Source organism: Hippocampus guttulatus, chromosome 4 (assembly GCF_054856545.1).
Source record: "Hippocampus guttulatus isolate MCC_2025c chromosome 4, RoL_Hgut_1.0, whole genome shotgun sequence".
Classification (NCBI taxonomy): Eukaryota; Metazoa; Chordata; class Actinopteri; order Syngnathiformes; family Syngnathidae; genus Hippocampus; species Hippocampus guttulatus.
Genome location: NC_141264.1, coordinates 21,098,077 through 21,114,652, shown reverse-complemented (window position 1 = coordinate 21,114,652; position 16,576 = coordinate 21,098,077). Strand labels below are relative to the sequence as shown.

General features: G+C 43.2%; 1 long non-coding RNA gene across 1 annotated transcript in view; it reads right to left on the bottom strand.

Moving 5' to 3' along the window:
- LOC147206537 (uncharacterized) overlaps nt 1–16,576 on the bottom strand; it is a 132,374-nt gene that overhangs the window by 42,761 nt on the left and 73,037 nt on the right. The window contains exon 3 of the long non-coding RNA XR_015100753.1: nt 2,105–2,216. This is a non-coding gene — a long non-coding RNA (uncharacterized LOC147206537). The remainder of the gene's footprint in view (nt 1–2,104; nt 2,217–16,576) is intronic.

Here is a 16,576-nt window from a genome sequence, read left to right as displayed (position 1 = left end):
CCAAAACAGTTGTCATGGGAACCCGCCATAGAATAATACACACACGCACACACAAACCGACTGTCTAATGGATATAATCTCATGATACAGCCACAAATTGCCTCTTCTCCAGTTGCCGGGGTTGATCCATTCTTTGATTACTAAATACATTCCCAATTTGGTTCGACTAAAAAGGGGGGTTGGGTTTGTGTCGGAACAACAACAAATATACATTAAAAAAAATGTTTTTTACGGACTTAATGAGATTGTAAAATTATACTCACAGCGTGGAGACGCCGGTGTCAACAATCAGTCAAATGTATCAAAAGGAATTTTCGATTTTTTTTTCACCCCACCTCCCGCCCTGCCGCGCGCATTTAAAAGTTTATAATTGCAGGCGTAATGCTGTGATCAAAATGGCCTCATTGTGCATGTGATACGTTGATGAAAGGCAGCCGCCGATCGTATCGGGATGCGTCAAAACACTGAAACGCACCGCCAGCCGCGCTTTTTCAGACGAATAATCAAGCCGCGCGATGGCCGTCATCTTTATCTTCCTTACAATTTAAAATCAATGTTCCCTGCAACGTATTCATTTGACGGAACTTTTAGTTAATAAACATGCAGTTTTATTTGGGTGTTTTTTTTTTTTTTTTTGGTGTGTCCCAATTTACGGGCAATAAGTAGAGAACTGCTGCTGCGTTTGCTCCACATCATCCATATGACAATTAATCTTGCAGAGTCTTTCATGAATTAAATATGAATGAGGTGTTCTGGAGGTAAATGACAAGAGGCAGAGCGTAATTGAGGTGGCGGCAACGTGGCCTTCCCCGACTAATCTCTGACTGGGTCACGTGACTGGGGCCGCTCCCCCAATGGCGGCCGCTCTTTTCGACCACAAAAGCCGGGGCAGCTGGGAAAATTGATTTCCTCGTGCGAGGTGTATTTGATAGCTTTTGAAATCAAAAATTGAAATGAACTAACCTGCGCCCCGCACGTAAAAGAGCAAATTAAACAAGCTCAGCAGTGGCGGCAGCGGAAGCCGCATTTTTGATTTTTTCTACTCTCAGAGTGCTGGAGACAAATTCGAAGATGAATCAAATACAGTACCCACATTACATTTGTATTGATATTATATTTATATTCACACAAATGTCAAGAATATAATAATATTATATATATCTCTAATGAAACTGTTTTGGTTTTATTGACAATGGAGGACTTGGAATCAATGATATTATTTCAAGATTTAATTGTAAACGCTTATTTTCAGATTCATCATAAAGTATGTATTCACGATATGATAAGACATAATAAAATATATACTGGTATTTTCTATTTATAAAATCAACCAAATACATATTTTGGTATTAATTTCACAGAATTGTTGTCTAATATGACACCATCGAATTGTTTCCAAATATTTTCTCCATGATTTCAAACAAATATGTATTGGTGATGTAAAAATAATGACCTGTTTGTATGCTTTGACAATGTGCCAAAAAAAATGATGTGTCAAATTATTTTGTATGACTTCAACCAAATATTTATTTTAAAAGAATACCATGAAATGTTGTATAATGTGAACGTACACGATTAAGCACGGTACACTTTATTTTGGACCAAATACACGATTATTCATGGAATTCCATTTATTATTATTTTTAAGGATACTATTTGATAACTAGCTACTCACCTGTGCGCTTTTGCGTTGACTTTTTCAAAGATTTCAACTCAATATACATTTTTACGAATTGAGATTTCTTTGTTGGTGACTTGGCTTTGCTTGTAAATTGATCATCAAAACTGTCATCTCCTGTTTTATCGCAGCATGTCCAGTCCAGTCTCTCGACATTAACACAAATATTTCCATTGAAAAGTCAACAATATAGAGAGTATATATGTATTTTCTTTTTCATACTACGCCCACCCCGGAATGATTAATTCCCTCTTCATTACGGGAACAATGTCAACAGCCGCGCGAACAGAGGCGCGTAAGTCCTTTGTGCGAGCGAGTCAAAGTGGACTAGACGAGCCGAGGCAAACGAGCGTTGACAAAAAGGACGACGCGGGCAGGCAGATGTTGCTGCAGGCGGACGCCAAGATCAATAGGCGGCAGAGTTACCTGAGCCTCGGCAACTCGTAGCAGATGTTAAACAGACCGATGCCCCCTGGAAAGCTGATCAATGGACGGGAGGCAGATGGAGGAGAACATGGGGGAGTGCTGCGAGGCGCCGCTAGTTTGAACACAGAAGAAAAAAACAAACAAATAAACAAACAAAAAAAAAAACAATAGGAGTCACATTTTTAATGAACGTTTCACTGTTAGGAGGATTGCAACTTCTGCCAAAAACTCTTGTCACGTTAATGACTGAGGTCTTATTTACAGGTAGCGGGAGCACGGCGGTGACCAGGTGAGAGGGAAAAGGAGGACTCAGCATTTCCTGCCGGGCTCCAAACTTTCAGCTCATTAGCGACGCAGCAAGAGGAGGTGTCACGCGATGCCACGCCACGCCAACCTTTAACGCCCATTAGGCAATTAAATACACACTCGAATGGGGGCCACTCGTTTGCGATCAATCTTCTTCTACGAGCGCCTGGCACTAAATTACGCTTGTTTACGGTGAGGGGAAAAGCCTTCTGCTGTTCCGTGCAGAATTAGTTTGACAATATTGATCCAAATAGTTTTTAAAAATTAGAAGCACATCTATACGGTTTGGTTCAATTTACCTGAAAAACAGCAAAACCAACTTTATTTATTATTATTATTTTTTATTTATTTTTGGGCCATTTGAAAATGGGTCAACCTGAACCCAAGAGGGTTAATTCAAATAAACACTTTTTTTTTTTTATGACTGGGGGTTATTGGGAGAAAATTATCCAGATACTGTATATAAATCAATAAGTTGGAGATAGTATTATGCACAAGTTTTAAACTTTATATGGGTAATGAATAGAATTAATGAATACAAAACAGCCCAAAAAATACACCACTTAGAAATGCGTATTTATTTTATTTAAACCTTCTGGTGATATTTATTTCTTTGGCACATCGAAAATATGCATGGCTCAGTGTGACCCAACATTCAAAAACGAATACATAAACAATAATAAATGTGAGGAAAATAAACTACAGAAATAAAATAGATTATATTGAAATTGCATTGATAGATATATATCAATGCAATGTAAACTTTAAAATGCATTTAAAAAAATGCAAGCGTTTCATTGAAGAGTGACACTTTAATTTACATTTTAAAACCTACAGTCACGCCGAAGCAGTGTGTAATAATATATTTCCAAATATTGACATTTATGCTACACGAAGGAACCTATTCCGACTCTGAATTCCGCACCGTGCACATTAATAGCGGCTCAGACGCACGACACACATTTCAAATTGAAAGCATTTCCCACGCAACCCAACGCCAACCCCGACGTCGCGCCAAACGGAACACACGCAAGGATTGTCTGACAGGGCACGTCCTCGTGGCCTAGGCTGTCCGAGAAGCAACTTGAACCGGGCGATAACCCGACAGACTTTATCTTGTCTTCGGTGAAGCCTGAAGACGACACTTCAACCGCACGCGGGGGACGTATACCACCCCCCGTCCCCCTCCCCGAGAGCCCTAACCTTCCCCTCGTCCCCAACGTCGTAGCTTGAAAGCTGTCAGCGGCCGGTTGCTTATTGATGTTTCGGCATGTTTTATGTCTCGGGGAGATATGACGGCCGTGACACGGCGCTGATTTCAATCAGTCTCTGCCGAGTGACAGCTGGGGCAAGTGAGAAGACGAAGGAGAAGAAGGAGGAAACAAAAAAGAAAAAAAGAAATAAAATAAGGTTGGGGTGTCATTGGCTCAGATCAGATCTGGCCTCGTTCTCCTCCTCCCTTTTAATGAAAATGTTTCATTCACGGCTCACGGCTCTCTCTCCCCCCTGGCTGATGAATTCAAGGAGAAGAAATAAAAGGAGAAACGAATAGCGCAGGGAAAAGAAATTCGGCTTTTGTCCGATTGGGCCGGGGCGAGAAGAGAAGGTGACCCCCGGAGCCAAAGGTTCTGACACCGCATCAATCCCTTTAGGGGGCGAGGCCTGCCGGACCGGCGCTGGCTGGAGATTACTCGAGCACATCTGAGGGATGGCTCGCTCTATCTATTTCACACGTTCTATGCAGAGGAGATCCGGCCTTGTATGCTTTGGATCCTGAGCTGCCCGCTAAATTAGGTCTGAGATCATTCCGCGGAATGAAGGGGAACCATCCAAGGCAATTCAATCCCACAAGCATTGACAGAGAGCTTACTGAATCCCAGGAAAAAAGAAGAAGGGGGACGTGGCATCTTTTTCCCTCTTTCTCTTTATGATAGCGATGAGGGGAATGTACCCCGGGTAATCCCAATAAGGCTCTTAACTTGCAAATTCAAGTATGCGCACACATGTACCGCCGGTGAGGCGCTCCCACGCTGCTTTCTCACATGCGTCGCCTGACAGCCGTCTTTCCAATTGCGTTTTTCAACTGCGTCCAGATTATTTCAAATTCTCGGTTCATAAACGAGCTCGACGTCAACTACAGGTCATAAATACCCACAAACTATCCAAGCACACGATGCACAAAATTCACATTTAATTAAGCTTTTGCGTAAACATATTCCCAAGAGATGAAACATCAACGCTATCTTGGCAAGTGTATTTTGTTGACGCTAACTCAAATTTTCTCCAGCCACCCAATTTGACTACGACTGACAAAGCAAGTGGAATGTGTGGAATACTCCCCGATGAGAAGTCAAGCCACAAAGCCCCCTTCGAAGTTGGCAACTTGGCAAAAAAGGGATGGGAAGCGAGACCATCTGAGTTTGAAATAAGATATAAACGTTTGTGATTAATTTGACTTGGGAAGCGGTATTAAGGCTGGTATACTGTACCTGCATTTAATTTGAGGAGGATTGATTTTAAAATGTTTTCTAAAATACAATTTTTTTTCACTCCAAAATACTTAGAGTAAAAACTATTTTAAATATCTTGCTCACAAAAATTACACCAAATATTTTTTTAACACATGAATCTAAAACTAACAAAAAACTAATTTGGCGAACAAAAAGTGATCACTAATAGTGCCAAACATTTAAATTATGGTAAGCATCGTCGATGCCGTATTTAGTATTACTAATAGTAGCGATTTTGTGGCTGCATCCTCTGTGGAGGAGTTCCTTGTTTTACGACATTTGACATTTCAATGTTACGATTGGCGAGCAGTGAACTAGTTTGTGTACACAGATTACGTGGCCATCAGCCAAAGCAGCCACGTCACCTACCGCCACATTTATTTTAGTTTTTTTTTTTTTTAAATTTCATTTTTATCTATGGCCTGGAATTGTTTTGCATATGAATATTTACTGTAATGACGATTTCACTTCGACATAGGTTAGCGATATGCCGAGTTCAGACTTAAGTACAAATTCGGGCGACGTAGCTGACTACGTTAAGATTAATTGCACAGTAGGCTACAAAGAGAGCGAACACAAGCCGAATCAAATCCGCAGCAGATGAAAGAGTTGAACGGTGATCCGCGTTATGGATTTCAAATGTATTCAGGATTGCGTTTGTAGTTGTTTACTCCGCCGTATGTAGACCCTGCGTTTTTTCATCAAGTATTAGACGGACCCAAATTGTGAGACAGCGGCACTTGAATGTTTCTTCTTTTCTTTACTTGCGTCAGTCCGTCATATCTATTGAATATTCCGCCGTCATCTCTCGTGGGCGTTCAACGTTGAGTCTTCTCAAAGTTTTTGTTTTCCTCAGTCAGATAAAACAGCTTACTTGCTGCACAACGAATAGCACAAGCAGCTTCTTTGCGTTGTGTGTGTAGTCAGTCATATATAGTTGCCTTTCATTTTTTTTCCCTCCTCTCCTGGCAGAAACACAATTACTTTGGGGGGGTGAATGAGAGAGGGGGGGGGGGTCCCGTAATGAGATTTAAAACAAAGACCAAATTAGCTGTCATTAAATTATTTCAATTTCCTTTCCCCGCTAATAGGAGATTGTGACAGGTGTCATAATCAATGTCGGCCCGGCAACATGCTAGAATGGATAATTGATCCATCAAAACACATCAAGCCCGGGCAATAACTGGCTCCAGACGGAACACACATGGAAAATCGAATTTATATCCTGGCGTTGACGGCTACACCGCGCCATCGCTCAGTCAATCAAGTATGTACTCAGCCTTCTGACAACTCTGTTCACATGTTAAATTATCCTAAGCAGTGGTCCCCGAACAGCAGGACCGCTCCGGGGGACATTCTGTACTGTGCCGCAAGATCAAACCAAATCTTTTTGGTGGTGGTGTTGTTTATACGCTGAAAGTACCAAGATCTGACAAGAAAAAGACAGCTGCATTCATGATACAAGTTCAGACGTTGTACTTGAAGATGGGTTTAGTGCTACAGGTGATTTTCCACAAAAGTGCCCCAAAAACTTCTATTTGCAACGTAACTTTTTGTTGTTGTTGTTTTTTGTGAAACAACAATGGAATTACGGGTCAAACGAGATGTAAGTGACACACTTCGGATATCATCATTTCCTTTTAGCCAAACATGGGAGCGGCTCGTTGAAGAGAAGCGCCAAACAATTATTGCCGACAGCTACTCCATCCGTCATTGCACTTTATATCACAAGGCAGGATGAAGATATGCACTGGCTCATTTTCATTGACAAAGTCTTGAAAGGCAACATGCCATCGTACATCAGCACTTTATTAAACCGGTCTCGCAATAACCACTCAAGACTTCCAAGTGAATGTTTACTGCTTTCCTAAATTCCATCTCACTGGAATACGCTACAAAAGAATCAAACGCCACAATTGTTGCCATTTTACTAATTCGGTTGAGAACTATTTTCCTTTTACTCATAATCAAAGTTTGAAGACTCAACTTAGGTGGGTTGCTACTTTTTTTAAAAAATATAGATTCCTATTTGTTTCTATGCTGGTCAGTCAAAATATGGCTTGACGTGAAAAATGCCCCAATGGTCGGCGGCCGCTGATCGAAAGGCGGAGGAGGAGGAACATGAAAGAGAAAAGCGCTCTCCGAGGAACTGTCACACAGAAAGTAAGATGCCATGGGGAGGGGCGGGGGGGGGGCTGTTCGAGGAATGCCTTCAGTGGCTCAGCTTTTCACATTTTAATTTGGGGTCTGCGGCGGTAGCGCCTCAGCGAGCGGGTCCTGGGAGTCGGGCCTGGTGCTCTGACCCCTGAACATAGACTGTCAGCCCAGCTCGGCGCAGGATCACCGGGGCCGCCGGGCCAATTCAGCCCTAAAATGCGGCTGAATGGCTGCCGCTGTCGCAGACTCTGCCACCAGTGAAAAAACAGGTTGCGCCAGGAAGAGAATTTGCTTTCAAAATGTGTTTGTCCTCTGACCTCGCATCCAACCTCGTGGCCCCACCGCCTTTGAAGCCTGGAGTATGTTTTTTTTTTTTTTCCCCCTTAGAGGGGGACACTGAAAGGAGGGCCCCTGTCAGTATAAATATATTAATAATCTGACAGCTTCATCTGCTTTTGAGGGCCCAGCTTGACAGGCTCACAAAAGGCCGGGCGCTGTCTACACGTCCAAGTCTTCCTGTCTGAACAACACACACACACACGAACACGCATTGTGTTTATTAAGACATCACACTCCTGCCAGCCATTGATTTTTACAGCCGTCTCTGTCACTTACTGTACGAGGGCCCCCCGGCGGCAGCGGCCAAATCGACCGCGACAGCCTCGTGTAAGGCACAGAAAAATGTTTGAGGGGAATGCTCAGTTCAAATAAATGCGCTTTTCATGCTGCCGTGTGTCTTTAATCTGATATATGATAGCCCAGTTGTGGGATCAAACGTGGATACATGACAGAAATCGATTCTATTTGATTTTGTTTTGTAAAAGAATGCCCCCCCCCCATTTCCCTTTTCTTTTTTTTTTTTTAAACAGTTACTATTTAGGCGGGGTACACACATACGAACAACCGGGTGAAATTTAAGCACTTTCCCTCCATTGCACTCAAACTAAGAAAAGGTCCGATGACCAAATGTTTCAAAAGACAATCCTAAATGATCACCCTCGGCTGTGTACTATGTTAAAAGTGATGTTTCCTTCCTGATGTTACACTTCCGGAACAGAATCGGAATCTCAAGACATGGACTCAGGAGGGACTGAAAAAAATAAATGACAATGACCAGTAAAACAAAACAAACCAAAAAACACTTGCAAAAGGCAAGGATAATGTAAACGGAAATAGCTTGTCCTGAAAACACAAGATGAGAGCCAATACGCTGCTGTAGACACACAAAAACAGAATCATGATACCTGATCTGCTTGTAAACGCTAATTGTAAGCCTTACAGCCTTTCAACATTTATAATGGCAAATCCTGACGTAATGGTCAACATCGAATTGTGCAAATTGACATTGTGACGTGAAACCGAATCACAGCCAATCGGGAAGCTGGTGCTTTGCCAGGCAAAGGTAGAGCAGCAATTGGTTGTGTTGAGTGTTTCTATAACCTGTCACATGAGGCATCATCAACCACAAAAAGAGAAAAAAAAAAAAAAAACGAGAACAGCAGACTCTTTTAAACAACCTAATGGTCTACCTCTACTCTTCCTCTTTGTATTTTACGTCCTTCTGGATGCCCTGTGGCACCATGCTGCCTCTTATAGGTCAATGATGGTAATACGACAGATTTGGTTTTAGGTGTGATGTGATGTGCTAGTCGTCTTCAATTTACCGCACTAAAAGAGCAGTAAGTGTGTAAGCACACACACACACGCACACACGCACACACACACAGCATTTTTTTTCCTCCTCGACATGCGTGGGGTCTCTCACATTTTAATCCTCCCTTAAGATGTTGCAAAACGCGATGTGTGTACTCCGTTTAAGTTTTGATAGGAGCGAGTACGAGTTGAACAAAGGAGGACGGGTTGCATTTGTGCATGTGCCTGCAGCGAAGAGCCCCGCCTCTCAGACGGCATGGAGAGACAGGGAGAGCAGGGGTCAGAGGGAGCACAGGTAATTGAGGTGTCTCCGCCCCTTCCCTCTCCTCTCCCCCCCCACTCCCCCCCCTTTTTTTCCAGGGCTTCTCACCCCATCCTTTCACCCCGCCACCCTCTATCGGCACAGCGGGCACAATTACGCTTCCCATCACCCCACCAGCTGGCCCCCGTGATCCTGCACTTCTTACTAAACGCGACTCCATTGGCCCCTTTCCCTCTTAACCTCTCAGCAGCCATTCTGGGGGGGAAATAGGCAGAGTTGCACTGCACGCTAACAGCAGGAAAAAAAGAACTCCGGGCCGCTCTGCTACTTTTCAACAGTTTGTGAAAATAGGGTCAAACGCAGGCTGTGCAGTGAGAATGAAGAGTGGGTTGATAGCAGGTGCAGTATGGCTAATGTACACGCGTCAATGATCTGAAAATTTGGCAGTGACTTCAAAGTTTTACTAACTGCTGTATCAACAATTTTTCAATTTTATTGAAAGATGCAATTGATTGTGTAAACTTAAAAAAAACCATGCATGTATAAAAACGGTATTTTTTAAAATTCTGAATTAAAATGTGTTCACTTATTGTGCTTGTAGTTGTGTAAATGCATCATACATGTACTGCTTGTATTCCGAATATTTTTGACTGTCATGTAATTAATTGAGGTCCCTACATTGACTGATTTCGACAGCTTTCAATATGATGCCGTTCAGAGCAAAATATTTAGAAATGAATGTCTCTGTCAATTAAAACTGAGCAAGTTCAAATGCACAGTATGTACGTTATAAACTGTGTTTATATACTGTCCATATACGGACAATGTCAACTATTTACAAATACATACACAAATAAGATATCCTTTATTAGTCCCACACTGGGGAAATTTACAAATTTACAAATACTGACACACGCGCACACACACACATTACGTGTATGTGTGTGCGTGTGTGTGTGTGTGTGTGTGTATATATATATATATATATATACATATATATATGTATATGTATATATGTATGTGTGTGTATGTGTATTTAATATACTGAGTAAAACTATATACATTTTGAAATGTGCTATAGGTCCTCAGTTTACATGTGCCTTGAGCTACGTTTTGTGGTTACGAGCGATGTATTAAAAAAAAAAAAAAAAAAAAAAGAAGTCGTTTTGACTTGACAGTATGTTTGACATATGACTTGGTTAGCACACTGATGTAAGAATACATATGTGAGAAGGAATTGTTTCTTTGGTGTTAGAGATGTTCCTTTGAGTGTTGTAGTGTATATTTACACTTAAGGCCGTTTTCACCGACTTATTTACAGCAATAAATCAGAATACATTTAAAAAGTACTCAAAATCAGTGCAGGCACGTGACATGTCATCGGACTTTTCTAGTGGTCTGGCATAGGTTAGTGGTACAGGCTCAGCTGGGTTCAGTAAGACCAATGGAGAATGGCTTTTTTTCGAAGATAAAAAAAAATGCAAATCTACGCAAATTATTTTAAGCACTTCATCAATACAGTAATGTCAAACACACAATAAATCAGTTGCTATAATTTGAAATGAAATATGTGACGTGTGGATGGTTGAAAGTGACAAACAGCATTTTTTTTTTTTTTTTTTTTGCTCTCTTATCGGGACTAACAAATGGACTCAAGCAGAAGGGTCTTTCCACATGTATGTTAATTGCGCTTCTATTTTCGGACGCGGGCACCTGCGCGTCGGTCTGATCCGATTCCTCAAACACGCTCAGGGTGTCTCTTGATAGACAGCATTTTCACCCCATCCCCTCGCATTAATGAGAGGCGAGGCGCTCCAGCAGCGTTATTACCTGAAATAATACCATATGTTAAAATGTAAACAACATCTGCATATTCATGTCACAACTTCATCTGTTTAATTAGTTCCAGCAAAGCAGTTTAGCCTTTGAGCCGCGCCCCCCTCCCCGTAACCCTTTCCTACCTCCCTCTCTGTCAGAGCCTTGTCCCGCTGTCACGCCTGACAGTCCTCCCATTGTTCAATTGACGCTACGTAGCACTGATGCTTTCAATGCCAAGAGTGCATTTCAGGCCGCAGATCAGGTGAAGTCGGTTAGGGAGGCTTCTCAAAACCTCTCGTCCCTCCTCACAGAGCACATCCACCGATTATTTGACAATCGTCGATTCAAATGGTTTTCAAACTGGGTTCCGTGACTTTGGGGTCCACAAAATAATTAATTGTGAGATTATACCCCACACAATTACAATTACATTAATACATACATAAAGAGTGGAATTATCAAAGGATAATAATAACAAATACCCCTCCATTTTCTGAACCGGCTATCCTACGAGGGTCGCGGGGCGTGCCGGAGCCTATCCCAGTTGTCTTTGGGCAGTATGCAGGGTAGACACCTTGAACCGGATGCCACCCAATCGCAGCGCACACATAGATGAATAACCGTTCGTGCCCACACTCACACCTATTGACAGTGTTCCATTATCTGCCATGCGTGTTTTTGGAATGTGGGAGGAACCCAGTACCCGGAGAAAACCCACGCAGGCACGGGGAGAACATGCAAACTCCACACAGGAAGGCCAGAGTCGGAATCGAACCCTGCGCGTCTGCACTGCGAGGCAGACGGGCTAACCCGCTGCTCACCGTGCGGCCCCAAATAATGATGATACCACCAGAGGCAGACAATTCCCGGTGTCAATCTGAACTCCTTTGGGGACTTAACAATGCAGACTCGTATAGTCAAAGACAATAAAGGGAGAGAAATAGTTAAAGGAAAAACAGAGCGATGTGGAATGAGAAGCTCAAGTGGGCATTCTCTAATTAAATTCTCCTTCATCAGACGCTCATTTGTGCACAGGCATTAATACTTCTGACCCCTGTGTAGCCTGAACGCTAACATGCCTGAGGAGAAGGGGAGGGGAAAAGAAGGAGAGCAATGAAAGCGGGGGAAAAACATGAAGGAATATCTTATTAAAGGGAGTCAGGCGTGTTTTGGCCCCGCTCGCTTGATGGCTGGCTCTCGGTGTCGCGACCTACTGGCGTCGGAGCTAATACGGCAGTGTACGCCGCGTCATTGTTCTCAATCAATAACTAATTATCAAAGTACTGGCTCCGACTGGTATTGTCCTCTCGGCCCGGAGCCCCTTGTTGCGCGCTGAATGAGAGAAATGGGGAAGAAAGGAGAACAGAGGGTGGCTTTTGGCTGCACACTGATGTGCTGCCGCCACAACATCCTTGCGGGCCTTTCAAGGAACACTGTGCCGTCAGTTTGCATTAGCATCCCATACTAATTGATACGAATTGGAACAGAAGAATTATTGTTGCGGCTGACCGTCATAACGATATCCTGGGAGACAAAAGGGGGGGGGGGGGAGAAAACAGCACACAAAACACACAAGTAAGAAAAGGAAAGCGACCAAGCACACTGCTTCTGCAGACTTTGCTATCAAACATTGTTTCCCAACAGAAATATCTCACGGCGCACTAACCAAATGAAAAGGTCACAAAAAAAAAAGAACATCCTATCGTTCAAAAATTTGTCACTTTGAAATGTCCTTATTTATTTTATTATAATAATAATAATTATATATATTTTTACGTTAATTACAAATGGGGTTGGCATTGTAAATGTGGTTATAAAAGTATATGATTATAAAACTATAAGGTGTCAAACTAACTTTGGAGTTTTAATTGTTTCTTAAAAAATGTATTTCCCCATTTTTTGTACTATGTGTAGGATTAAAGTATGTCATACCAGTCAATTTAAAAAAAAACGGAAAAATGTAAGTCACTCAGGAGTGTAAGTTGAATTGTCTTGGGAAATTTACTTCTCCCATAATCCCCATTCCCAAATTCTGGATTCGTTGGGGCATACGCTACATGTGCACACTGCTTCACTCTAAATGTTTGGAACTTCAAGAGCGTTGTTCAGGAGCCCAGTGCACAAGGAAAGCAAAAAATTCAAGCATGAGCTGCTGATTGCTTGATAACATTGGCTGCATTTAGAAATTAATGGAGGGGGAATGCTCTTTGTCTCTCTGAACACACACACACACACACACACACACACACACGGTCGCAAAGTGGCAGCAAGGCGTCAGCGTAAAATTTCAAGCATGCTGTAAAATTGGACGGCCATATTACATCATTATTTCAATCTTGTTTCCAACGAACCCATCAGAATTTTTAACCCAACAAAAGATCACCCCCCAAACAAAAAAGAAGTTTCCTCTATCTTAAGCATCACCGGGTTTAAACACGGTGCTCTAATCGTTGATACAATGTCCTTTTATCACCTTGTCATTGTTGGTTGCTTTTTACAAATGAGCTGACAGAAATAGAGGGAGCGGGTAATTTGTAGCTGGCAACACAGGCTGGATTGTGTGCTGGTGCCTGTCTGTCTCAGTGCTTCCTAATGGGGTGGCTCGTCCTGTCATCCCACGTGGCAGCACAGTTCACTTCTCCTCAATCCCGTCGGTGCCACAGGCACCAGGACCGAGGGGGCTGGCGGGGGTGGTACGAAGCCCCCAGAAGGCCAAGGGGTGGCTGCTTGCTTGCCTTGCCTCAGTGGCGGGCAGGGGTTAGCCTGGTAAAAAAAAAAGAAAAAAGTGCCGCCTCAGGACAGTGAGTCTAATCCCACAGCAAGAGCATGGCAGCTGGAGCAGGCCATTGGTTCAGACTGTGTAATGATCTCCCCTTGCCCTGGTTCTGATGTTTGACCTCATTACCAGAGTTTAATTGTGTTTCCAACATAGTTTTTCTTCTTCCCTGCTCAGGCCTTTTTGTTTGACAACTCTCTTGGACTTCCTTCTTTTTGCTTACCAATATGAAGTCATTACCCAAACTCGATGACCATTAAAAGACTGAATTCGTCTGACAAACAGTTAAGCTCATGAATACAAAATGAAAACTATCGAAAAATAAAATACAAATCCAAAATCCCATCGCGCAAAATAGAAGATGCAAACTCCACACATGAAGGCCGGAGCTGGAATCAAACCCGGTACCTCTGCACTGTGAGGTCGACGCGCTAACCACTCGACCATTGGGCCGCCTGATATACAAAAGTATTTTGGAATTATAGTTTGGGTGTTTTCAAAATGCAAAATATTTTTTAGTGTCGGTATTCATTACTCCTCAGGGCTCCATCCCTAAATTGCCTGAATCTGGTCTGTATCACAACTTCTATTTTGTTGTACAGGAAGACATTGCAGCCTCCATTATGTGTTGGTTGAAGGAAGGAGCTAAGCAATGCCATAAGAAAAACAACTATAACCGTACATTTCTTGCCATGCCTCATGAATAACGGAAAAAATAACAAAACAGTAGCCGCTCGGAGCCATAGTCACAGCAGTGCTCTTCCTTGCTGTCATCAGCTTCCTGCCTCCCACACAGATCAAGAGCTATTGTCACCAGTCCTCCTCCGAGCAGCTAAGTTGCAGCCCTCGCAACCCGCACGCTCTTTCCCAGCTACCTCAGTGTCACGCGGATCGAACCTCCGCTGTTAATGGCGCTCCGCCTTTTCTAAAACATCGAATCTCCAATAAACAGCACACTCCATTGTGTGTCAAGTGTGGGCAAACTCTGGGCTACGGTGCTGGTGAAAGGTCAGAGGCGGAAGGCATCCCGTGTGTGCAAACAGTACGGAAGTGAAAACGATGACGGGCTGTATTGAAAATGTCTCATTACTACTCGCCGCTCTCAGTTTCCTCGGGCTCAGCTAGTGCAGCAACGTGCCCTTGAAGAAGAAAAAAAAAAAAACAACAGAACCCAATTAATTCTTTTGCATTGTGCGTGCAGGCAGATTTCCCAATATTTTCATCATGAAAGAGAAATTATAATTCCATGATTCATAAGGCGAACAATCAATTTTGAAGCGGCGCTCCCCGCCTATTGTCAGAGGAGAGTATAAAACCATGAAAAGCGCTAATCCTGCAACGGGCAAGCATACTTTAATGAGCAGTCTGTCTCGGGCATGTGATATCCTGGCTGAGGGCAGAGCGGTGCGTCGCGGGGGTCAGCTCCTAATGGAAGCTTTCCTCGGCGGAGAAGGGCGGAGACAACTTATGTTGACCCCGTTAAGTCAAGTTACTCTCTTATGACCCTAAAAAAAAAAAAAAAGATGACTGGATATGGAAGATTGTCAGGATATCGACCTGCTGCTTTAAAAATGAGAATCTTTGGAGAATGCAAACTCAAATAGCAAAACTTGAACCTTTTGAGGGTTCAAGTGAAACAGAGCTGCCGCTTCGAATTAGGATACCGTCGAGGGTTGAGGCCAGCGGCGGTACACCGGCGCACAACCAGTGTATCAGATCCCCATCGCAATGACATCAGCGACCGCTGCTGTGCACAAAGACGGATCCCAGGTGGCATAAGAAAAAGGGGGCGCGGCTAAAGGGTATGAGTAAAATACAGGCAAAGGATGGGAAAAAAAAATCAATTGCAAAGGAAAAGTGTGCGCACGTGATAAGGGAAAACGACGCCGAATATTACTGTGGGACTTGACCGAGCTGTGCAAATAGTCACAAAATGGCATCGTCAATAATATACGTAATCTTCACAGAGAGAAAGCTATCATCAACAAAAATCCATGCGGAAGGTTGAATGGCAGATTTTTTTTTTCCCTCCAAATGTCAGAGGAGTGTGTTTGTAGAAGGGCAGGAATGACAGATGAGGAGCGGCGAGGTGAGCGACAGAGACGTCAGGACATGCTGACTCTGTGCTTATGGGGACCTGGACAGCCAGGAGGAGGCAAAGAGCAGCAGCCGGGGGGGTTCGACGGGGGGGGGGGGGGGGGGGGGGGGCAAGGAGAGCACCGCGTCCCAAGGCTGCTCCACTCCCAAAAGCTGAGAGGAGTCAGCCAAGCCACTGCTATCTAATGGGAGGTGTCCGCTTGAAATTCAATAGGTTAACAGGACAGTTGGGAGCAAGGAACTGACAAATGATAGCAGGACGGATTCCGAAGACACTTAAAAAAAAAAAAGAAAAGAAAAAAGTAACTGAAGCCACTGACTTACAAGCATTCTGCAATTTTGACATTTTTCAAACTGTTCAGAGGCAAAGCTGCACAATATCCGAACAAAGTATTTTATATGTGTTTGTTCGTTTGTTTAATTGTAGTTGTACATTGTACGATTATTGTGATCTTGGAATATTAAAAAAAAATTAGGTATTGGATTCTTTTTTTCGTCGCTCAAAATATACGATGTACATTCACAAAGTTTTTTTTTTTTTTTTTAAACATTTCCGTCTCCATGAAAGCCGAACGTGAGAAGGGCTTTCGTTACCAGTTGCCAGCTTGGGAGTTGCAACTTAATATTTTCACTTGTGCAAGGTCATAAGTCACCACCAAGCCACAAAAACTTCACTAACTATGCCACTCCGGGTATGCGCTGCTTGCAGCAGACACGTCGGCAAACGAAAATTCCCACACACCGCATCAACAGCTTGCGTGAACTATCGAGTATGGGCGGCTTCTTTAGCTAGCCTTTGGCGTTTAGGTGAGAAGGTTTCCATTGGGTCTGGCCGCAGCTTGAAAAACGGTGACCTTTGCCCTGCCTAGCTGCCAAGTCATGAGTTGAGTAAC